The sequence below is a fragment of the Wyeomyia smithii genome, chromosome 1 (assembly GCF_029784165.1).
Source record: "Wyeomyia smithii strain HCP4-BCI-WySm-NY-G18 chromosome 1, ASM2978416v1, whole genome shotgun sequence".
Lineage (NCBI taxonomy): Eukaryota > Metazoa > Arthropoda > Insecta > Diptera > Culicidae > Wyeomyia > Wyeomyia smithii.
In genome coordinates, this window is record NC_073694.1 from 42,331,225 (window position 1) to 42,356,412 (window position 25,188).

At 41.1% G+C, this 25,188-nt stretch overlaps 1 pseudogene; it reads right to left on the minus strand.

Moving 5' to 3' along the window:
- Nucleotides 1–25,188, minus strand: part of LOC129718509 (irregular chiasm C-roughest protein-like) — a 281,965-nt pseudogene that overhangs the window by 5,266 nt on the left and 251,511 nt on the right.

Genomic DNA, 25,188 nt, shown 5'->3' on the forward strand with positions numbered 1-25,188 from the left:
TTATAGTTTCCATTTTTTAATTTCGAGGTTTTATTTTTTTTCTTTTTTTCTAGCATATTTTTAAGTCCTTGCGACGGATTTTTGACAAAATTTTAAATCACATTCGAACAAAATTTTTATGATTTTGCGTCATTTTTTGACGTAATTTTATTTCTATTCTCTATATTTCATTAATGTTTTTTTTTTGTCGGGGATATGGTTTTGAAACCTTGGTGCATCATCAATTACTTTTTAACGAGCCCTTGATAACTTTAATTTATAACAGCTTTAGCAATTTTCGACAAAGTTTGAATATATTTTACAATATTCTGCTGCTTTATAGGCAATGTTTTACACATATTGTAGACATTCCTTTCAGTCTATAAATAACGCTTGCACAGCAGTGTGTGTAGTTAGGGATGAGCAATAGAATAAGTCGGCAGTGGAATGTGATACGCATATAGATTGTGAAACAGTACCACCGTCCCCCGTAGTTAAATTGGTCAAAACACCATGCCGGAGACAGCGAGATTGCGGGTTCAAGTCCCGTCGGGATGCGGTATATTTTTCCAAATCTGTATCATATTTCCAGTTCGCTTATTTTTCGCTGTCCCTACTGCACACATTGTCTGCTTGATGAACTTGAACGGAAATGTTTTACTACTTTTTTAAAAACTTCTTAGCGAAGTATCTCCGTTTTTAAGGGATACTTAAAAATTTTATACCAATTTTTCTATCAAGAAATGATAGTTTGAACCAAATATTAAGAGATTTTTTAAAAGTAACGTGGTGTCAAATTTGGTGTCATTTTTTTCTTCCACGATTTTTTTAAATAAATTTGTCATCAATTTCTTCGACGAATTTTTGACAAATTTTGGAATTTTTGCAGGACTATTTTTCTCATTTCATTCAAACAAAAAAGCAACTGAAGCGCATCGAGAGTTCAAAAAAGGCTCACGGATTTGCTGCTCTAGATGAAACTACGTGCTGTGATTGGTTCCATCTTTTGAAGACGACAATTTCATTGTTAACAACAGCTTGATGGAGATTCATGCAAAACGCGGGAACAGCTTGCTTGTAGTATTCCTTTCAAGGCTTGTTGTCTCAAAGCTTGTTGATAACATGACAACATTTTAGCGATTTATTGTAATTTTAAGTGCATTAAATATAAAAATTTTCAGCGAGTCATAACATTTTGCAATGAATAAATTGAAGTTTTTTTGTGCAGATTTAAACAAATTTTCGACGATATTTTCAAAGATTTTCTAACCTCATCTTCATACACTTGATTTATTGGAGGTTTTGTCTTTTTCGATGAATTGAATTTTTACCACAGTGTAGTGACATTTCTCATGAAATGTTCAGCAGTTAATTAATTAATTTATTTTCCATCTTTTTTTTTTAAATATCATAAAGGTATCAAATCTAATGGGTAATCAGAAACGCTTAACCCTTTATTACTTACATTTTGGTACATTTATCGACAATTTTTCGACGACTATTTGATAACGGTATAACGCTAAGGAATTTTTAGCAAACTTTAGACATTTTAAGCAATTTGTTAGTTGATACCTTTTTGCCTTTCTCCTAGAAAGGTATACTGCCGGTACTCGGATAACTGTCCCATAATAAAAAACAACATGTTGAGAAAACGGCGATTTAATATTATCCGTGAATTTTCGGATTTCCAGCAATTACATTCAGAACCAATGACCATAACAGTTTCATGGCACTACCAGTTTATCGTTGAGAACAAAAAACCATGGATAAAATTGGTTTTACGTTATATAACTTGAAAAAAAAAGACAGAATGGGACAAAATATGCGGGTACATTTCAAAAGTACTCGCATATTTTGTCCCATCACATACGAATTCAACCAGCAACCGGCAGTATCATTGGCAACGTAGATTGTACTACAGAAAAACAACATTAGTCTAGTTAATTAAATGACATACTTCTATATGCCTAAAATAATCCGATATACACCAATCTGGAGCAAAATTATATGTTTGCAGTTTGCACCACTATGCAGTGGGACTGTAATGCGGGTACCTTCAATATGGGACAAAAACAACTTGGTATTTTTACCATGTTTTCCCATACGAAAGTATCAATTTTATTTTTTTTCCAGATAATATGATAACAATTAAGTCGATTCCCGATGATAACTCAAAAATGACCAAAATCAGTATGGGACAGTTATGCGGGTGCCGGCAGTATAGCAATCACTGGAAAAACCAAAGGTATAAAAGTGCTCCAAAGGGTCGAATATCGTATATCAATCGACTTAGTTTGACGAGCTGAGCATTTTCTGTATGTGTGTGTGTGTATGTGTGTGTGTGTGTGTATGTGTGTGTGTATGTAACGCTCTCCCAATCTCACTCGATTTTCTCAGAGATGGCTGGACCGATCTTAATGAAATTAATTGCAAATGAAAGGTCTAGTTGCCCCATAAGACCCTATTGAATTTCATTGCAATCGGATTTTTGGTTTAGAGGTTATGTTTAAAAATGTGAAAATCACGAAACATCAATATCTCAGAAACTACTCAACGGATTTCAACAAAATTAGTTTTAAATGAACGAGCTACTCAAAAAACCCTTAACTTTTGAGTTTCAAGAAGATTGACCGAGTGGTTCAGAAGTTATTTGAAGAAACGTGTTCTGGAGAGTGTTTAATCTCACTCATGTTTCTCATGTTGTGTCATTTGGAAGGTCTAGGTACCCCATAAGACCCTATTGATTTTTTTGCAATCGGACTATTACTTTGCCTGTTATGTTTAAAAATGTGAAATCCAGCTATAAAAAGAAACATATTCCGAAGACTACTTAAACTCACTCACTTTTCTCAGAGATGGCTAAGCCGATTTCCACGAAATTAGTGTCAAATGAAAGGTCTAGCTGCCTCGGAACACCCTATTGAATTTCAATATAATCGGTCTCTTACTTTGTCTGTAATGTATCAAAATATGAAAATCACTAAACTTCATTATCTCAGAAACTACACAACCGATGTGAACAGTATTGGTATCAAATGAACGGGCTAGTTAAAGGTTAATTGATGAATTTTATAGTTTCTCAAAAATGGCTGGACTAAATTCAACAATCCTAGTGTCAAATGAAAAATTTGGCTTTCCTATAGGTTCCCCCGGGTTGTCTCTCAAACTCACAAGTAAAAAATTTCATAACAATTTGATATGTGGTTCAAAAGTTATGAAAAGAAACGAAATTCAAAGACTTTTTAAAACTGTAACTGCTTTGATCAAAACATATGGCCTCAACAAAATTTAAATTTGGTTTTGTGCTATTCGTACGTTCCCGGTATTGCTCGTGATTGAAGTGTACGAAATTCAAAGCCATTTATTTGATTTCGCTATTTCTTCAGCACGAATATTTTACTCCTAATTAATAATTTTTTTAACTTTTTGCCTTTCTCCTAGAAAGGTATAGCAATCACTTGCAAAACCGAAGATATGAAAGTGTTCCAAAGGGCCGAATGGCATATATCACTCTACTCAGTTCGATGAGCTGAGCATTTTCTGTATTCATGTATGTATGTGTGTGTGTGTGTGTGTGTGTATGTGCAGATTTTTATTTTCACTCACTTTTCTCAGAGATGGCTGGACCGATTTTCATGAAATTACATGCAAATGAAAGTTCTAGTTGCCCCATAAGACCCTATTAAATTTCATTGTAATTGTATTTTTATTTTAGAGGGTATGTTTAAAAATGTAAAAATCACGAAACATAAATATTTCAGAAACCACACAACCGATTTCAATAAAATTTGTATCAAATGAACGGGCTATCACAAAAACCCTTAACTTTCGAATTTTATATAGATTGAACATGTGGTTCAAAAGTTATGAATAGAAACGTCTTCTGAAGACTATTTAATTTCACTCATGTTTATCAGAGATGGCTGGACCGATTTCCACAAAATCAGTGTCATATGAAAGGTCTGGTTACCCCATAAGACCCTATTAATTTTTTGCAATCGGACTATTACTTTGCCTGTTATGTTTAAAAATGTGAAATCTAGCTTTGAAAAGAAACATTTTCCGAAGAATACATAAAATCACTCACTTTTCTCAGAGATGGCTGAACCGACTTTCACGAAATTTGTGTCAAATGAAAGGTTAAAACAACAAAATTCTATTATTTCAAAGATTACACGACTTATTTGAACATATCTAGTGTCATACGAACGAGTCATCTCTCAAACTTACAAATAACAAACTTCATAACAATTTGATATGTGGTTTAAAAGTTATGGAAAGAAAAGAAATTCATAGGCTATTTAAAACTATACCTGCTTTGATCAATATATGTGGCCACAAAATAATTTAAATGTGGTATCGTACCATTTAAATATTTCCGGTATCGCTCGTGATTGAATTGTTCGAAATTAAGGGTCATTTCTTTTATTTCGCTATTTCTTGAGCATTTACATTACGTCAAATTTCATATTTTATACTTCTATTACAACACCATTATTTTAGAACCCAAAAAGTGAATGCACATTTATTGGATTAAAGCGTTCATGTAAATCAATTTTTACAAATAATAAGTTTGAATGAGAAAGGCTGAGTCTGACCGCTAGGTGGATTAATTTTGGTTTTTCTACCACTTTTGGTTTTTTTTGGAAATTTTTTCATGATTTAGCACATGTTATATTTATAACTGTTTTTTAGTGGTTCTTTTATGATGCTCTTAAAACTGACTTTTCAATTTTTTTCTTGACGACTCCAATATGTTTTTCAGTGAATTTTTGACGGAATTTCAGTTTTTTAAACCAGTTTCAAATATGTTCTGACTAATTTTGGTTTGTTATATCCCTTTTTGTCGGTTTTTAACAAAACAAAACCGACCGTATTTTATACTAGTGCAGGACTTAAATCATAAGGGATCCAAGTTTCTTGTTTATGAATCCTAAAGCAAACGTTTGGAAATGGCTGACTCCAAATACCGAAGCTAACTCCAATAGCGAGGCAAGCTGTTCCTGCGTTTAGGATGGATCCTCATTGAGCAATTTCTCCAATTCAACGTCTACGAAAGTTTTTGGCCTTAAACCGTCTTTAAAAGATGGAAACAATCCAATCGGCACGTTGTTTCATTAAGAGCAACAAATTCGTAAGCCTTTTTTTAATTCTCGATGCGCTTCAGTCGCTGTAGTCCAGCAAATGTCGATTATTTAGCACAAAGGTACCCTCGTCTTCGCACATCCTTCCCTCTATGTTTTCCGGAGTTGTATCCGGCCCACTTACTGCCAACATTTCGCTTCTTACCTGTGCGAGACGTGGGCAAACAAATAGCACATGTTCAGCGGTTTCTTCCGCATCCACACATTGTGGGCACATCGGTGACTTCGCGTATCCAAACTTGTGCGGGTACTGCCTAAAGCAACCATGGCCTGACAATATCTGTGTCAGGTGGGAGATAACTTTCCCATGGCGCCTCTCTATCCATCCGGCTATCTCCGCGATTAGTCGGTGTGTGCATCTACCTTTGGTAGAATTGGACAATTCCCGCTTCCGGTGGTTCGTATATCTCTCGTGTCACGTTAGTTGAAGCACTCTACGTCCTCTTTGACAATGATGCTGATATGCATCATGCCAGCCAGGACGCATGTTGCCTCGTATGACACGGTTCGATACGCGCATGCGACCTTCAAGCACATGCGCCTCTAGGTTTACCGCGGTAACTGGAATTACCCAACGCTTTCGACCACACGGATCCGCCATACCTGAGTATGGACGTTGCCACGCTAGCTAGCAGCTTTTGCCTGCTGCTAAATAGGAATAGGTTTCTGACCCTCATTTGTGTTGTAGACTAGCACTCGATTCTGAAAATAGCTCTCTAGAATCCACTGTACAAGATACCGGCACTCCGAGACTCCGAAGCGCGTAGGCCATTTAGTCCCAGCTGGCGCTATTGAACGCGTGACGATTGTGCAGTAGCGAATGCCCCTTCTTTTACGTTGGAGTGCTACCTTGGCCGAATAGCATCCACCGTGGACTTATCCTTGCGGAAGACGAACTGGTTACTTGACAGACCGGTTTCACTATCGGTGAGTCTCCTCACAAGCCTATGGAGGATTACCCTCTCGATCACCTTGCCCGCTGTGTCTAGCAGACAAATTGGCCTATATACCAATGGGTCACCTGGTGGTTTCCCGGCCTTTGGCAGTTAAACCATTCTCTGTCGCTTCCACTCATCCGGAAAGAGGCAGTTGTCTAAGCATTTCGACATGATCGCCCTGAACAACCAAGGGGCTTCCTTTATGGCTGTCTTAATGGCCAGGTTAGGGATTACGTCCGGTCCCGGTGCCTTACTCACCTTTAGGGAGTTTGCGATCTCAATGAGTTCACCGTTCGTCATCCTTGCCGTCATTCATCCTTGCCGTCATTGGTTGGAGGCCAGGGGTTTGGCTCGTGATGTCGGAAGAGTCCCTCAATGATGCGCTCCGGCATCGCTGGTGTTTGCTCCGTGCAGAGGTCTGACGAGCCTCTGATCTTGGCCCATAGGGTAACGCCTATAAGTGCGTATTGGTCTCTCCAAACAGGCTCGTTTACTAGCCCTTATCGCGCTCTTAAGCGTTACCTTAGCGGATTTGAATGCCGCTTGGCGCTCCAATCTTGCGGCATCGAAGGCACGCGCTACGGAGGTCGGCTATCGCGTCGGTCCTCCAGTAAGCCGGTGGCCTTCCATTTCTACAAGACCTCGGCATGGCGGCGTCACACGCCCACGATAGTGTAGCAACAAGTTGGCCTGCCCTCCGGGGGGCCTTGCCCCCTTCGAGCTCTCATCTTATTGCTTCCGCAAAAATACATCGGCATCATTGTACGATGTCTTTCAGCCGCGAGTGGTTGGGGTTGGGGTTCACGCTATAGCTGACCGACCTTCCAGTTTGTGATCAGTCCGGGGCTGCCAAACGTCACGTCGATAATCAATTTTGCGACGTTTCTGCTGCAAGTGCTTTTAGCCAGATCTGAGTTGAGCTTCGCCAAAGCTTCTAACAGGATCTGGCCCTTCTGCTTAGTTCAGGGACTTCCCCACTCAATATACCAAGCGTTGAAGTCGCTCGCAACTGCCAACGGCTTATTAGGCCCGTTAGTTCCACGGTAACATGTTCCCCCATGTTAGGGGCGGCGTACAACAGCGTCTGACCCGGAGCGGGCGGCTGAATTACGAAATGCGGTTCCTCGCCAGCTATATCTAAGACGGCAGCCCCATCGCGAGGCTAGATATCGCAGCCCTAGTAAGGCAGCATACCGAAGGTAAAATACTACGAACAATGCAGATATAAATACGGAACGGAATGATCGGCATGGACCTAGGCGTACGAAAAAGGACAACGATTATTGGAAACTCGGTACTTGGAATATAAGGACTCTACTTGAACCGGCACGTGCAGGTATCCTGGCTAGAGAGCTGCAAAAGGTGAATGTCGAGGTTGCTGCCATACAGGAGGTGAGGTGGCCGAAAACGTGAGAACGCGAATTCCGGGCAGTAGATCCTATTGCGGGCACTTCATTCAAGTACCACATCTACTACAGTGGCGGCGTGAAAGCAGAAAGGGGAGTCGGTTTCGTGCTCGTAGGGAAACAGATGAAGCGTGTCATTAGATGGGGGCCGATCACGCACCGACCAACGATAAACCCGATGAAGAGAAGGAGGAGTTCTATGAGCTCCTGGAAAAAAAACGTATAATGAGTGCCCAGGACACGATATCAAAATCGTCGTCGGGGATGCAAATGCGCAGGTTGGGCAGGAGAACTTCTTCCGCCCCGTGCTTGGTAAAGAAAACCTCCACTCTACTACGAACGACAACGGCCTGAGGCTTGTTAATTTCGCTGCATACAGAGGTATGGCTATCTGTAGCACCCTTTTTGCACACCGGAATATACGTAGCATACCTGGAGACACCCAAATGGAGAGGCCTGCTCCCAGATCGACCATGTTCTGATAGATGGTCGGTACTTTTCAGACGTTACAGACGTGAGGTCGTTTAGAGGACCAAACGTTGACTCGGATCATTATTTCGTGGTATCCAAGATTCGCGCCCGGTTGTCCAACGTGTTAAAATTCAGGACGACAAGGAGGATACAGTATACATCCACTGACTATCAACTGGAGAAGTGGCTACAGGGTACCTGCGGAAGGTTGATGAGCGGATCGAGGATCAAGTTGGAGGTTGCCTGAATGAACAGTGGAGGCATATCCACAGTGCAATCAGCACCACAGCGGGAGAAGTGTTGGGTACATCTGCGACAGCCTCGTCCAATGAGTGGTTTGACGCTGAGTGCCAGCAAGCGACGGATGAAAAAAACCGCGCCAGAGTTCACATGTTAACCAGGGCTGTGACTTGTCAGAGCGTAGGAAGATACCGGGAAGCTAAAGCTGCTGAAAAAAGACTCCATCGCCGGAAGAAACGACAGCATTCGGAGCGGATTCTTACGGAGACGGAAGATTGCTTCTCTAGGTACGATGGGAAAAGCTTGAAATCAGGAACCGGAACGTGTCAGCCCCTGTCATGTGCAACGATAGGGAGGGGAACCTGATTACCGATAGAACGGAAGAAACCAGGTCTTGGAAGGATCACTTTAGTGTGTTGTTGAATGGTGAAGAAAACAGCGTAGTCGAAAGGAGCAGGATGGTGATTGAGGATGATGGCAAAGCTGTGGACCCACCATCCATGGACATGGAGGTTAAGAAGGCAGTGAAAGAGCTGAAGAACTGCAAGGCAGCTTGTAAGGACGGCATTCCAGCCGAACTTTTTAAAGCGAACCGCTGTATCGTGATTTACACCGGATCATGCTGAGAGTGTGGTACGATGAAGAATTGCCCTCGGACTGGTTGGAGGGTCTCATATGTCCAATCTACAAAAAGGCCACCGCCTGAACTGTAGTAAATATCGGGGCATAACCCTTCTCAACACCGTTAACAACATTCTCTCGGCCGTTGTCGAAGACCTTTGTTGGCGATTACCAATGCGGTTTTCGAGGGGAACGCTCCACTACGGACCAAATGTTTACCCTGCGTCAGATCCTCGATATATTTCGAGAATTTAATCTGCAAACGCTCCATCTGTTCGTTGACTTCAAGGCAGCGTACGATACAATAAAGAGAAATGAGTTATTGTGAATTACGGTCGAACATGGTTTCGCAACAAAAATAGTTAGTGCCACCCTTGGAGGATCTACATCATGCGTCAGGATAGCCGGTGAGATATCGGACTCCTTCGTGACGTTAGATGGTTTGCAGCAGGGAGATGGGCTGTCAAGCTTTTTGTTCAACATCGCATTGGAGGATGCCATACGGAGGGCCGCCGTGCAAAGAAGCGGCACCATCATTACGAAGTCTCACATGCTTCCCGGTTTTGCGGACGATATCGACATCATTGGTATAAACCATAGAGCTGTGGAAGCGGCCTTCGGACCTCTCCGGAGAGAAGCTGCGAGAGTAGGACTCATCATTAACTCTACCAAAACGATATACATGGTGGCTGGTAGAGCGTGGTAGTCCGACGGATGTTGGTGCTGAGGTGGGTTAGATGGTGAAACTTTTGAAGTAGTCGACGAATTCATTTACCTGGGTACACTAGTGACATGTGACAACGAAGTTAGCCGTGAGATAAAAAGGCGGATAGCAGCTGCAAACAGGGCCTTCTACGGATTGCGTAACCAGCTGAGGTCCCGTAGTCTGCAAACCCGTACTAAACTTGCACTCTACAAAACATTAATTCTTTCCGCGGCCCTCTACGGCCATGAAGCATGGACGTTGAAAGAAGCCGATCGGAGAGCTCTTGGTGTTTTTGAGCGCAGGGTTTTGCGTTCAATCCTTGGCGGCAAACAAGAAAATGGTGTTTGGCACAGACGCATGAACCATGAAGTGTACCAGGTGTACAAATCGGCGGATATAGTAAAGCGGATAAAATACGGCAGGTTGCAGTGGGCTGGGTATGTAGCTAGAATGCAGGAAGAACGGCCAGCGAAAACTTTATTTAGCAGAAATCCCGATAGAGGCCGTCGACTTCGAGGTAGGCCTCGCTCCCGTTGGATGTTTGCTGTCGACGAGGATGCTCGCGAAATAGGTGTTAGGGGAGATTGGAGGATAGCAGCCCTAGACCGACTGACATGGCGACTTATGCTGGATTCGGCATTGGTTCGATAATCGGTCTGTCGCCGTAAAAGTAAAGTAAGTAAGTTTCACGGTTATATATGGGCGAACCTTTCCGTAGACCAACGTTCAAGCGACACAGTCTCCTGAACCGGGAACCCGCCTGTCGTTCATTTGGCCGCCGTTGCGGACTTATCCGCTACCCAGTTACTGTTTCCGGCAGGTATGCGGTAGGGGTCCGATACGATGGCTATGTCCGACAGTGACTCAGTGGCTGCTTGGAATAGCAGTTACTGAGCCGCGTAGCGTCGGATTAGGTTTAATTGCGACACTCTCACGCCTGCGGTTTAGGGGGGCCTTCCGTGACGTGTTTAGCGTTCCGCTAGGACTACACGCAAAAGTTGGATGGTGTGGAACCAGTACAAAATTGTGCGTTTTCAGAGAAATTTTCGAAGTAATTTGTAACAATGATTGCGTGTTCGGCATAACGCAATTAATGCTCTAGCGTTTCTCCAATGTATTTGGCAGCACCAAACTACTACACCTAAACAGTTTCAACTGGTATCAAGCAGCATTGCAGAGCGAGCGCGAAGCAAAACCTTTCTCCTCCTTTCTGCTTGAGGACGAGGCATATGTTACGCTTTTCGAGTCTTTTGCACACACGCTCACGAGATGCTTTTCCTTCTTCATGCATCCTTCTGAATAGCAGCAAGCACGCACAGACAGTATGAGTGAGACTAACAACACTGCAATGTCAGGAATCAAGCTTCATGCGAAACTGCTAATCGATATTTTTCGAGGCCTGTTCTGCTCCTAATATGAACCAAATTATGAAGATAGATTATAAGGAACATAAATAATAGGGACTGATCAAAATTTATTAGGTAGGTCTGAAGTGATACCTTTCGAAACCCGACAAGAAAAATCGAAAAACGTTTTAAAGTCCTCGAACGTTTTGATGTAATATTATCGATAGCGACAGTCTATTATTCGAAACTAACGACGAATGTTTATGAATGAACTGAGTAACTCGATAAGTTTTACACCTCAAAAATAAAGTTTTGCTTCCAACTGCCATGAAGCCAACCATTTCGCCAGCCAAAACCTGTTTCGTCCTGCTGCCATTTAGATATTTTTTGACGAGTTCATGTTCCACCAACTGCAAGTAATTCTATCTCTACACACACGCACCTACATGGATGATAAACGGAGCATAAAATTATTCAACTGTAACGTGAACAACTAACAATCATGTTCACACGATTGCAACGCATCCAAAAGCACAATTTTATCCTGCAAAATTTTAGAAATAACAAGCTCCACCCTGCCCCTTCCAGGTGGCTGACTGCACAGAGCCAAACACCGGCAGGTACATAACTTTAATCTAAATTTTAACAACAGCAAGTCGTCAGAAGTAATTCATTTCTGACAAAAGTCTTACCTACGACAGACAGCACAGGTAAAACTTGCTGTTGCTGCTCGTCGGTGTCCTATCACTGGCAGCTGGCAACGGGCAGAGCGGTAAATCAGACATTCCTGGGCCAAAACCGTAGATGGAACTGACTCGCTGCTGCTCTCGGATCGGTTCCGAGACGATGTGATAAAGTTTGAGTAAACTGAAATCTATTAAAACTATCACGGCGAGGAAAGTTCATCTGTCTTTCCAGCCGGTTTTACCCTTTGCTGCGATGTTTCGGATGGGAAAACGTTTTCGTCGAGAATTTATGGTTCAAAATAATAGATTTTTCAGAACGTGAAACTTCCGCTGGCCTGGAAATAGTCTGTAACTCGTACAAAGTAGTAAACTGGGGCCGTCATTTGATTTGAATAGAAAGTTTCGTGCGCTAGGTCGTCACTGTAGGTGGGTTGGTCAACTTTGTACGAATGGATTGAGTCGTTATGTACTCAGAGTGTCAAAGAATTTTCAGTAAAATGTGTATTACTTACTGATTAGTCCGTTTGGTAGGGAAACCAAACTGCCCTGAATGCTGGGAAGTCCGTTCTCCTGTCTCAACTCGGACATTCGGTGGCGACCGAGGGTCGTGTGACCGCTAGTGTGATTCTGGTTGCTCAAGCTACTCTTGATGTTACTGCTGCTGGAACTTGTTCGGAATTGCATCAGGTGGGTTGCCGGGGGGCTGTAGCCACGTGAGTAATCCACGTATGGTGCGTATCCGCTTCCTCCGCTATTGCTGTTGCAACTGCTGTTGCTGTTGCCTGCAGCACCTGTACCGGAACTTTGGCCGGGGCCGTCGGTAAAGTCACCGGAAAAGCTGTTCGGTAATGCGAAAGGGGTAAAGGTTATAACGACAAATGTAAAAATTGTGTTGTTCACAAAGGGCATCGTACCGGAAATCTTTACACTTCCTGCTGGAGGAGCCAATCGAGCCGGTTTCATCCGCCAGACCTGTGCCGTTGGTGCTGGCAGTTGTTGTGCCCGGCCCGAGAACCACATTCACTTGAGTGGTCATACCATCTTGTCCAAGGCTGGTTTCCATAAATTCATTATCACGATCTATTTTCAGGTCACTAACGTTCGATGTTCGGCGGTACAGCTCCTTGCAGTCCTTTTCAGAAATGTGGTGCTGCATATTTTTTTGTCGGTCAACAGTTGCAAAAATACATAGCCATAGATTATGGAAGAGGGAGAATGTAAAGAAGGAAATTAAATTCCACTCGACGGAATGGCAGTGAAAGAGAGAGATAGGCAAAGAGAAGGAAAAGGGTAAGGGAAAATATCTTCCATAGGGTGACCAAAACGACTGATGGTGGAAGATTCAGTGGAAAACGAAGTCAACTTGCAGTTCTTTGGTCGCCCTAGGATGCCTCTGCATTGGACAGGCTTCGGTGTCTACAGAGGGACTTACCTTCGGTATCACATCCGCTGGTGGGAGCTGCTTCCGGCTTCTTCTGGTCCAGATGCACATTGCCACCACGAGGATGATGATTAAAAGTGTCAGTCCGCCAAGGGAGCCGAAAATGATGACCGGCAATAAAATATTTTCTGCTCCGTGCAAGGCCGGCCGGGCATGCAATGGGTACCACGAGCGGCGCAGAGTGGTGGCATTGTGGGTGGAATCAAAAGAGAAGTAACAGGAATTTGAAATTAGATTTTCATACGTGGATGCAAATCACTCCTCCCGACCGATCGAAAGCGGTGAACCAGATGGTGTCGTACTATCGGAATTTTCATTTCGGAAAGCAGTAAATTGCTGCCGGGATACGGCTGGTACATATACTTGGTTCAATTTTTCGAACGCGCAATACCGAGAGCACGGGTGACATACGAGTGTTTTGAGCCGTAAATTGTGTTCAAATATTCGAACACCTGGATCTGGGATAAAAATACTTTGGCTTGCAGGTTTTTTCCCCAAAAGATGATTTTGTGGCAGTACTGGCAGTACTGGCAGTACTTAGTAATCGTTGTGATAATCAATAACTTTCGAAAGTGGAAACAAGTGAATGCTATAACACTCTAAGAAAAGATCGCTTTTCATCATTTAGCATTATATTCATCAAAGCAATATAACGACGTGTAACTTCAGAAAAACCATCGGCATCGTTTTGTTTTCGTATAAATTGTTCGTGGATATAATTTTTTTATTCTCACTAGCTTTATTACCAGTCTTACACAGGCTCCATATTTACTAATTTCCCGCTTGCTTGGCTGGAATAATTATCAACTAATTTCAAACTTGTTCAGCCAGTGTTTAAGTACTGAGTAGCGATGTTCGTTGAGCAAAGAAATAAAGCACTGAAAATAAATTTTATTTGTTTAAATTTTTAAGTTTTATTTTAATCTGGTTCGGTTACACAATGTATCCATCAATTGATTTACCGATTTTGTACTTTTTTCCCACTTGTGTGACTTTCATTACCCACAGCTGTATTGTTATAAAGTTTCTCACTGATTCGACAACAATTCATTGCCCAATGATGATTACTAAATTTAATTTAAACAAGCTCGAATTTGATAAAACTACATGTCACGAATACCGTAAATTAAAAAGTTACTGTATTGTCGTCGAACAAGTAAGAATGTAGTTATTATACGGTCTGCAGCTTAAAAAACTATATAACAGTCGAATAAACTTGAATGTCGGCCGCAACTGGCTTGGGAGCTAACCACTCTCAACGCTCCTTTATATAACGGAGGAAAACTAATAAAAAGTGCACATTAGAAGAAAAAAAGACGTTAAAACATTCAGGGTTAGTGTTAACTGACCCATAACTGTTGAGCAAACAATTTTGTTTTATCCAGAATTATGAAGTTTGCACGTAATATTGGAACTTATTACCTTTTATTAGTACTACCAACTTCTATACTGTCTGAACTAACGATATTGATCAGATTTCATTTTGAATTAAATTTAAATTGGCGTCGTTTGTTTTGATTATTTTTTGAGCTTGATTTTTTTTTGCATCGTGTCGATCATTTTCATGTGTAGTATTCGTTTTATTCTACCCACTTCTTTTCAAAAGTTCATTGACAATAAAATTTAAATCGTGAAATCCAAGCTGTTTTGTGAAATTTCTGTGAATATTTGGAAATGTCCGTGATGCAATTGATGCTGTTTGACTGTCGTTTTGCAAAATACCACTCAATATGGGTTTCTCTAGAACCAAGTTGATGCTTTTAGCCGGTAATTGACAACAAATGCCTATTACAGAAGATGGCTAAATGAGTAGTAAAATATTATTTTTATCATTCATTCATTGGACTGTTGAATGCTGAAGATACAATTTGGCTAACAGATGCAGTAACACGTTGTCGGAACAAATCGTTGACGGATCGTTGAAACTAACTAACTATGCATATCGGTTACTATTGCTCTCTCCAAGGAAGCTGCCTCAGCGCAGAACGGACGAATTTTCGTTGTAGATTATAAATTCTATTTGTCCACGATACCTTGTGAGGACTCCAAACGGCACTTGCGAATTCCAGTGCCGAACGAAAGATGGAACAAAGTGGATCAATAAATTCACTTGCTATCTTAAAGATGCAACCAAGACTTTGATTAGCCATATTAATTATAGCCGAAATTAAGAGTTAGTTTCTCGTCAAGTATAACTCCAAGTTCTTGTGCCGGACCTACTTTTTACAATTTTACTACGGAAGTTTCGTAGTCCAAGCGGATCACATCTCTGGTTTGATAGTGACTGATGATACAACATTTCTCCAAACTCGAAAACAAGTAATTTTCTGCAGTCCTCAATCATCTAAATGCTGCACATAATTGCACCTAGTATTGCTGCGTCGTACAAACTAAACAGCAATGGCCCAAGATTGTTACCCTGAGGTATACCAGAGCTACTGGGGAGTTACCAAGCTGTACGAATAGTTGCCTTGAGAATGGTATGTCTACAACCATTTAACGGGTGACAACTAAAATTTGGATTTTTTTTTACAGCTCTCAAATACTTACTTACTTGCTTAGATGGCCGTACGTTCTAAGACGTGGCATGCATAACGTGGTTCCGCCAAATTACTCGGTCAATGGCTGCCTGCCTTCCGCGGGCACCCGGTACTCTGCAGATCGTGCTCCATTTGGTCCACCCATCTCGCTCGTTGCGCCCCTCGCCTTCTCGTTCCCGCTATTCCCGAATTTCACGGATTTGAAGCGAACACCAATTTTGCAGGGTAGCTATCCGGCATTCTAGCTATATGCCCTGTCCAGCGTATCCTTCCAGATTTAGCCACTTTCTGAATACTGGGTTCACCGTAGAGGTGCGCATGCTCGTGGTTCATCCTACGTCTCCACACTCCGTTCTCCTGCACACTGCCAAAGATGGTTCTTAGCACCCGACGTTCAGAAACTCCGAGTGCTCGCAAGTCCTCCTCGAGCATTGTCCACGTCTCATGCCCGTAGAGAACGACCGGTCTTATTAGCGTTTTGTACAGGATACATTTGGTGCGAAGACTCAGATTTTGTGACCGTAGTTTTTTATGGAGCCTATAGTAGGCACGACTTCCACTGATAATACGTCTCCTTATCAACCCCGCTGGTATCGTAGTTCTCAGTTACCAGAGAGCCGAGGTACACAAACTCGTCGACCACCTCGAACTCATCCCCGTCGATTGTTACCGTATTGCCTAGGCGTGCCCTGTCGTGCTCGGACCCACCTGCAAGCATATACTTAGTTTTTGACGTATTAATCTTCAGTCCGATCCTATCTGCTTCACGTTTCAGTCAGGTATACTGGTCTGCCACCGTCTCAAATTTTCTGCCGACAATATCCACGTCATCCGCAAAGCAAATAAATTGGCCTGATCTGTTGAAAATCGTGCCCCGCATGTCAAACCCCGCTCGTCTCATAACACCCTCTAGCGCGACGTTAAACAATAAGCAGGAGATACCATCACCTTGTCGGAGCCCCCTGTGAGACTAGAATGGGTCCGACGTTCCACCCGAAATTCTCACACAACACTTCACATCCTTCATCGTAGCCTTAATCAGTTTTGTCAGCTTCCCCGGGAAGCCGTTTTTGTCGAGAATTTTCCATAGCTCTAGTCGGTTTATTGTATCGTATGCGGCTTTAAAATCGACGAAAAGATGGTGTGTAGGGACTCTAAACTCACGGCACTTTTGGAGGATCTGCCGCAGTGTAAAAATTTGGTCAGTCGTAGACCGTCCTTCCATGAAGCCGGCCTGGTAGCTTCCTACAAACCTGCTGGCTAATGATGACGGGCGTTGACCTGGGAAAACACTTTGTAGGCGGCATTCAGGACTGTGATCGCTCGATAGTTCTCGCAGTTTAGTTTGTCGCCCTTTTTGTATATGGGGCAGATAACCCCTTCTTTCCACTCCTCCGGTAGTTGTTCTGTTTCCCAGATCTCGACGATCAGCCGATGCAGCGAGCTAGCCAGTTTGTCGGGGCCCATCCTAATAAGCACAGTTCCGATGCCGTCTTTTCCGTTTTGTTGTTCTTGAGCTGCCGGATCGCATCCTTAACTTCGCTTATTGTTGGGGGTGGCACATCTTTGTCGTTCGTTGCACCGACAACGTCTTCTTCGCTCCTGTTGTGGTCTCCTGCTTGCACGCCATTCAGGTGTTCATCGTAGTGCTGCTTCCACCTTTCGATCACCTCACGATCATCCGTCAAAATGCCTCCATTCTTATCCCTCCACATTTCGGCTCGTAGGACAAAGCCTCGGCGGGATGCTTAGGACTTTCGTGTTTCGTGTGTGCGGTGCAGCTGCTAGAGTTCTTCACATTCCTCCTCTTCCTGGCGACGCTTTTTTTTTCCTTGAAGAGTTAGACTTGCTGCCTCCGTTTCAGTCTACATCGCTCCACATTCTGATGGGAGGCTCTACGCAGCATTGTTGCCCGCGCTGCGTTCTTCTCGTCCAAAATCTGCCGACATTCTTCGTCAAACCACTCGTTACGTCGATTCGGTTGCACGTGTCCCAGGACTTTCTCCGCAGCACTGCTGATAGCTGTTTTCACGGCATTCCAGCGATCCCTTAGAGGGGCTTCATCAAGCTCTCCCTCTTCTGGCAGTGCAGCTTCGAGCGATGACACGTACTGAGTTGCGATGTCGTGTTGCTCCAGTCGCGCGAGAATATACCGTGGCGGGCGACGGCACCGTATGTTATTCACAACGGATAGTTTTTGGCGTATCTTCACCATCACTAGGTAGTGATCCGAATCGATGTTAGCACCTCGATGTGATCTGACGTCGATAATGTCCAAGAAGTGCCGACCATCTATCAAAACGTGGTCGATTTGTGTTTCTGTTCTGTTCGGTGATCTCCAGGTGAGTCTATGGTGGAGGTTATGCTGAAAGAAGGTGCTACGTATGGCCATGTTCTTGGAGGTGGCAAAGTCGATAAGTCTGAGGCCATTTTCATTCGTCAGCTGGTGTGCACTGAATCGTCCAATCACCGGTCTGTACTCCTCCTCCTGGCCAACCTGAGCGTTGTAATCCCCGATGATGAACTTGACATCATGTTTTGGGCAGCGGTCATATTCATTCTCCAACTGCGCGTGGAATTCGTCCTTGTCGTCCACGGTACTTCCGAGGTGTGGGGTATGCACGTTGATAATACTAATGTTGAAGAAACGGCCTTTGATCCTCAACCTACATATTCTAGGGCTGATTGGCCACCACCCGATCACCCGCTTCTGCATCTCTCCCATCACTATAAAAGCTGTTCCCAGCTCATGTGTGCTTCCACAACTCTGGTAGATGGTGTGACCATCCCTGTACGTAGCGCTACGATGTTGAACTTGCGGGTCTTCAATTCCTCGGAAAGCACGCGGGTACTTCCTAGGTAGTTGAGAGATCGACAGTTCCATGTTCCAAGAATCCAATCGTTAGTCCGTTTTCGTTGCCTAGGTCCTAACCGATTGTTCCGGTCCGTAGTTAACGTTATTGCGTTTGTTGCTGTTGTTTTTAATAGTGCGGGCTTGCAAGGCCAGCGACCAACTCCATTGTGTCGCTCCATTGCTCCATTGTTTAAAGTTACTTAGAACGCTTCTGTTGGTGCCGATCCCAGGATACTCCCTTCAGAGGAAGGAAGCCCCACCCCCTGTCAGCATGCAGCCAGCAGCCCCACCATGGTTGGTTACCCGATCTTTCCACTGGTTACTCGCACATCAGTTGGTACCACGAAAAGGTAGGGGTACGGTAGCTGGAAGGCTGAGGTTCAGTAGTGGGAACTGTTATGCGCCTTTGGTCCAGTCATTAACCATCTCAAACAAAGGTGGATAAATTAAAAAAAAAACTGATTTACTTCTCATGAAGATACATTCATTGTGAACTAACAAAAAATATTGAACATTTGAGAAAGGTCCGTTACTGGCCTCCCGACGAAGTTTACTTATGAGCCAAAACAAAAGAGTAGTACGGCTTTCAAGTCCGCTTTTCGAATGCATCTTTTGATTCTACCGATCAACTGTTCGCAATTCGTTGATCTCCAGGTATTTTTGCACCGAAGGAATTAAAAATCCTAACAAAATCTTCGACTGGACAACACTGAGGTGGATTTGTTGGGATGCGTATTTGGTATACAAATGGAGTCGAGTGGTTGTTCAGAAACGTTTGTGTTTTTGCCTTTCTCCTAGCAAGTTATAGCAATCACTGGCATAACCAAAGGTATAAAAGTGGCCCAAATGGCCGTATATCATATACCACTCGACTCAGTTCGACAAACTAAGCATTTTCTATATGTATGTATGTGTGTGTATGTGTGTGTATGTGTGTATGTATGTGTGTATGTATGTGTGTATATGTGTGTATGTATGTGTGTATGTATGTGTGTGTATGTATGTATGTGTATGTATGTGTGTGTATGTATGTATGTATGTGTGTATGAGTGTATGTATGTGTGTCTATATATGTGTGTGTATGTATGTGTGTGTATGTATGTGTGTGTATGTATGTGTGTGTGTGTCTGTGTGAGTGTGTGTGTGTGTCTGTGTTAGTGTGTGTGTCTGTGTTAGTGTGTGTGTGAGTGTGTGTGTGAGTGTGTGTGTGAGTGTGTGTGTGCAACTTTTTTTTCTCACTCACTTTTCTCAGAGATGGCTTGACCGATTTTCATGAAGTTAGTTGCAAATGAAAGGTCTAGTAGTAGTCTATTTAAAATTCACTCATTTTTCCTAAAGATGACTTGACCGATTTCTACAAAACTGGTATTGTATGGAAGGTTTTGTTGCTCCTTGACACAATGTTTAATTTTATTGTAATCGAACAGTACATTTGTTCGTTATGTATGAAAGTGTGAAATCCCGCTTTGAGCAGAAACATATTCCATAGACTGCTCAAACTCACTTATTTTTCTCAAAGATAGTTGGATCGAGCTACCTCATGAAACACAAATCAATTACACTGTAATCAGACTGTAACTATGACCGTTATGTACCAAAATGTGAAAACCACAAAAATTTATTACCACAGAAACTACACAATCCATCTGAACAAAGTTGGAATCAAATGGACGGGCTGCCTACAAAACCCTTAACCAATGAATTTCATAATGATGAAACATGTGGTTCAAAAGTTATGAAAAGTAACATACTACGAAGACTTTTCAAAATCACTCACTGTCCTCGGAGAGAGCAGGACAGATTTCAGCATTCTTAGCGTGAAATAAAAAGTCTAGTTGTCCCTCACACTCTTAATTATTTTATTACATTATGAATCAAATGTATCAAAATGTATCAAATTTTGAAATTAACGGAAGTTTCTTAGCTCAAAGATTACATAACTTTTTTGAACATAACAGCTGTCTTACGAACGGGTTGTCTCTAACAAGCAATTTATTTCATAATGTGGTTCAGAAGCTTTGGAAGAAAACGTAACCCAAAGACTGTTTGAAACCCACAGCTTAGAACGAAAAATGTGGTCACAACATCATTTCCTATTTTTGTAACTTAAAAGTTACATGTTCTCGGCGTTACCCGGAATTTATCATTATAAAATTTATTCACTTGAAATACAACATCGCTTTTCTTGGAACGCAAAGAGTGGAAATACCTTTATTGGATCGTATTTGACAATTCTAGGATGTATTCCACAAGATGGAAGCCGAAATTTCGGATCACAAAATGAAATCTGAAGTTGATTTCCGGCCTCTACCTGAAAACCCCACAATGGCAATCTAGAAAAAGATTTCGCCTAGTATATTCGAAATATATACACTAAGGTCGCTTTTTACGCGTTTTTTTTACGCGGGTTTTTTACGCGGATTCCGGAATTTACGCGGTTTTTTTTACGCGGATTCCGGAATTCACGCGGTATTTTTTTTTTGCCCGGATTTCGGTTTCCCTTCACTCAGAATGCAAAATTAACGATGGTTTTTTTACGCGGATTCTGGAATTTACGCGGTTTTTTTTACGCGGATTCCGGAATTGACGCGGTTTTTTTACGCGGATTCCGGAATTGACGCGGCACGTATCTCCCGCGTAAAAAGCGACTTTAGTGTATTTTCAAATGTAATTTGTATGTGTGTTAGGGTGTCCCAAAAAAAATCGATGTTGAAAAAGTCAAGGTTCTCAGCCCTAAATTGAAAGATAATGTTATTTATAGCATTTTTGTATAACATTTCGACTTTCTAAAAAATTGTTTTCAGGTTGCCCAAACGTGATTTTTGAACAAATAATTTTTCAAGCTACACACCCACTCTATTGCACTTTTTTCAATTCTGTTCGATTCCTTAATTTTTCCATATATATTTTTATTTGTGGGATTGGTTTTGAATACTCTGCATGGTTCAGTTCAGTTATTTGACTCCCAGAGTCCATTGAACATCACAGAAAAATTAATTTTTCCTATAATTTTCAGATAAAACCCTTCAAAACACAATTAAAAATAAAATTTATCATGAACTTAAATTTTCTTTGGAAAGCGGGATTTATGACGAAAATTTAAATATAAAAGATCCTTGATATCTTATGTTTCTATTTAAGATGGAAAACCATGCATTTTAATAAATATGTTAAATAACTATTTTATTTTTGGAGATAAAAACAGTGTTCTTAAAAATTTGCAAAAATCTGCGAAAAAGGTTAGAACGAAAATTGTGATTTTTAGTGCCTTCGGTATAGTTTCTTGTTTTAAGATCCCTAAAATTTTGTCGAAGACACCTTGCGTCTATCTTATTCTGATTAAGAAGTAAATTTTTTATCTCACTCATTGGTGGATTGATCTTATTACATTAAAAGATGCATTTTTAAATATCCTGAAACTTCTCCGAACATACCTTATGGCTATACTCGACATTTGAATCACTATTTAGGAAATAATACGCACATACGGCAAAACAACGCAGTGAAATGGAGATATTGAGCTTTAGTGGCATTTTTGTGAAAGTGCATAGTTTTCCATCTCATGTAAGAACGCCAATATCTCAGCCCCCCGATAAGATGTCAAGGATCATTTTTCATGTAAATTTTCGTCTCGAATCCCGCTTTGCAGTTAAAATTTCAGTTCTTAATCGAAATTTTTTTATAAATGTGTTTTGAAGAGTTTTATCTAAAAATTCTGACAAAAATAACTTTTTTGTAATGTTTGATGGGCTCTGTGGGTCAAATAATTCAATGCGATGCTGAACTAAACCATGCAAAATATTAAAAAACCACCTAACAAAAATATAAAAATATATGGAAAAATGTAGGAATCGAACAGATTTGGAAAAAGTGCAGAAGAGTGGTTTTGTAGCTTTAAAAAGTAATTTTTTCAAAAATCACGTTTGGGCAACCTGAAAACAATTTTTTAGAAAGTCGAAATAATCTACAAAAATGCTATAAAAACATCATCTTTCAATTTAGGGCTGGGCACCTTGAGGTTTTTCAACATCGATTTTTTTGGGACAGCCTACTGTACATGTTTGTATGTGTAAATACTAAATGTATGTTCGTATGCGTGTGAATCTTTAGTTTAAAATTTTCGGTATGATTGTGCGGTTGGTTAGGGGCCATCCACATACCACGTGGACATATTTTTAAAAATTTTGAACCCCCCCCCCCACCGTGAACAAATGCCCATATAAATTCTTTTTTTTTGTAAGAACCGTGGACACTACACAACCTTCCCCCCCAAAGCTGTCCACGTGGTATGTGGACGGCCCCTTACCCAATTTTGTTATTTAAAGTTAACTATGAACCCAGTAGATACAGTCATACCTCGATATATAACAACCTCGATATAACGTAACTTTGACCTTGATATAATGTAACTTTTTAAAATGTATTGAAATTGAAAATAAATGATACACTAACTGTTTTTGGGGTATAAAAAAAATTTTTGTAGTTAGTTTTGAAACCAATGAAACCAATGCAAAAATTGTCCTAAATGGGCATAAGAATGGTTTAAAAATACTGCTAGGTTTTGGAAAATAGGTTTTCGCGCATCTTTGAGTAACCATAATCATTCTTGCATAAATTCAAAAAAAAAATTTTTAACTTCGATTTTACGTTATCAATATAACGTGACGAAAATAATAATAAAGTTGCTTTATATCGAGGTATGACTGTATTACAAGTTGTATGTTTTTCGAAAGCTTGAAGTTTTTTGGCAAATTTGTTTAAGTCAATAATAAATTTCGAAAAAGAAAGGCTAGGTCTCACCGCTAGGTGGATTAATTCGGGTTTTTCTACTATTTAGAACTCCGAGAAAAATATTTTTAAAATACAATACTATAATTTATTTACCACATAAGTGCCCGGAATATTATATTTGCATATTATTGATATGCATCTTATATTTTTAATTCTTGACCTGCAAAACGGCTGAAAAACTGTCTATTTTTAGAACCTGAGACCACATTTGGTTCCTGTAAATCTGAATCTTGTTAATAAAACCGAATAAAGTTAGTATCAAAATTCATGAAATCACTCCAGGGGTTGATTTTCATTCGTTTTGAGTCCATCTGATAAGTTGTCTCCGAAATGAACATTCTGGAGATGATTCACGATCTTAAACTTAGTCCCGGAGATCCGAAATCACGGGAACCATATGGGGACCAACGGCTATTTAGGTCCTGTATACTACAAATAGACAAATTTATCATTCTTTCGACGGGTCAAGATCCAAAATCGGTCAAGAATTGCAAAGGTTAGAAGCATTTTCTGTTGGTGAGTACCTGGGTATCGTGCTGAGCATTTACGGGTACTAAAATTGCCGAGTTCATAACGGTTAACGTTACATATTTTTGTTTGGGGGAAAGGGAGTGATATAGTTACATAGAGTGGATTGGTCTAAATTCATTAAGTAGACAATGTGTGCAGTAGGGAAAGCGAAAAATGAGTTTCCCTGAACTTAACGTAAAAGTGACAAACCCGGCAAGCAATTTCTATACGACACTCTGACTTTCATTCTTGACGCGTTTCGGTAATGGCTAGGGGCCATTACATTTTAAATATTGTTGTGTTCCCGTTTCGTTATATGTATTGACTCTCTAAAGATATTTTTTATATTTTGTCTAGTGTATAGAAAACAATAGTGAATGATGAGAAATTTTCTGAGAAGTACGGGAATCCCGACTACATGTTTGCCCTGCAGGTGTTTTTTTCACTTTCCAGACTATAACAAAACTGCACTTTTTCTGTCTTGGACTACACTCGAAAAATATAAGATGTAGTTCGAAAACACCAACAACAATAACAAATGCTGTCAAATATCATACGAAAAAATGACAGTTGCGTGTAGTTTCGTTTAGCTGTTCGTATTCAAGCTGCATAGTGTAGTCCGGGATGGTGTAGTACTGTCGTGAAAACGAATTCGACCGTGGCAAAGTCAATTCAAACAGATGTCAAATGTGTGCACGGTTAGAGGCGAAAGCACATTGATGAGTTGAATGACACTTGAGGGGAACACTGTCTCATTGGTGGTTCAAACTTTTTAAACCCGCAGGATATTTCAAAGGTGCGTGGAACACTTCACTTATCACTATTCATTGTTTCACATTAAATTTTCGTCAACCGTCATTAGTTGGTTCCTTTCGTTATACAGCTGTGCATAGTTTGGGCACAGGCGAGAAGAAAATGTTTATAGTTTATAGTGTGCTCCGTACCTTTCTTTTTTCAAGTATGGAATCAGAACAGTAAAAAAAATTGATGGTATGAGCTGCTCATTTTTATTTCTTTTCTAGTTCGTTAAAACATTTTGCGCTTCGTTTAGTAGTTTTAAAAATTTAATGTTCTCGCGATCTTGACTGGGTTGCTATGCAATTTAATTTTAGTTAGTTTTTTTATCTCTTCACAATGACACTGGCTTTTCCCTACTTCTCATAGAAATTCGAAGTACACAGGAGAACGTAATTTCAGTTCGAACGTTTAATCCATCGCTATATTAAGCACAAGAAAAGTGAAGTAACCAGGAGTAAACAGGCCTGGTCGTGATACAAAACAGACCTTCGCATTCCACTAGTAACTCCACTCTTGAAGTGAATATTTCGCACAAGAAATGTTTCTACCTAAAATTTAAATTTTATAGAAGCACTTTTCTTTAAAATATACTACAATCTTAAATATTTAATCCATTATAACCACTCGACAAATTATTGAATCCAACTATTGAATGGATGTTGGAAATTCTGTCGAGCGCATAACGGTTTAATACCGTAAGCTCACAAAAGCGAGTGC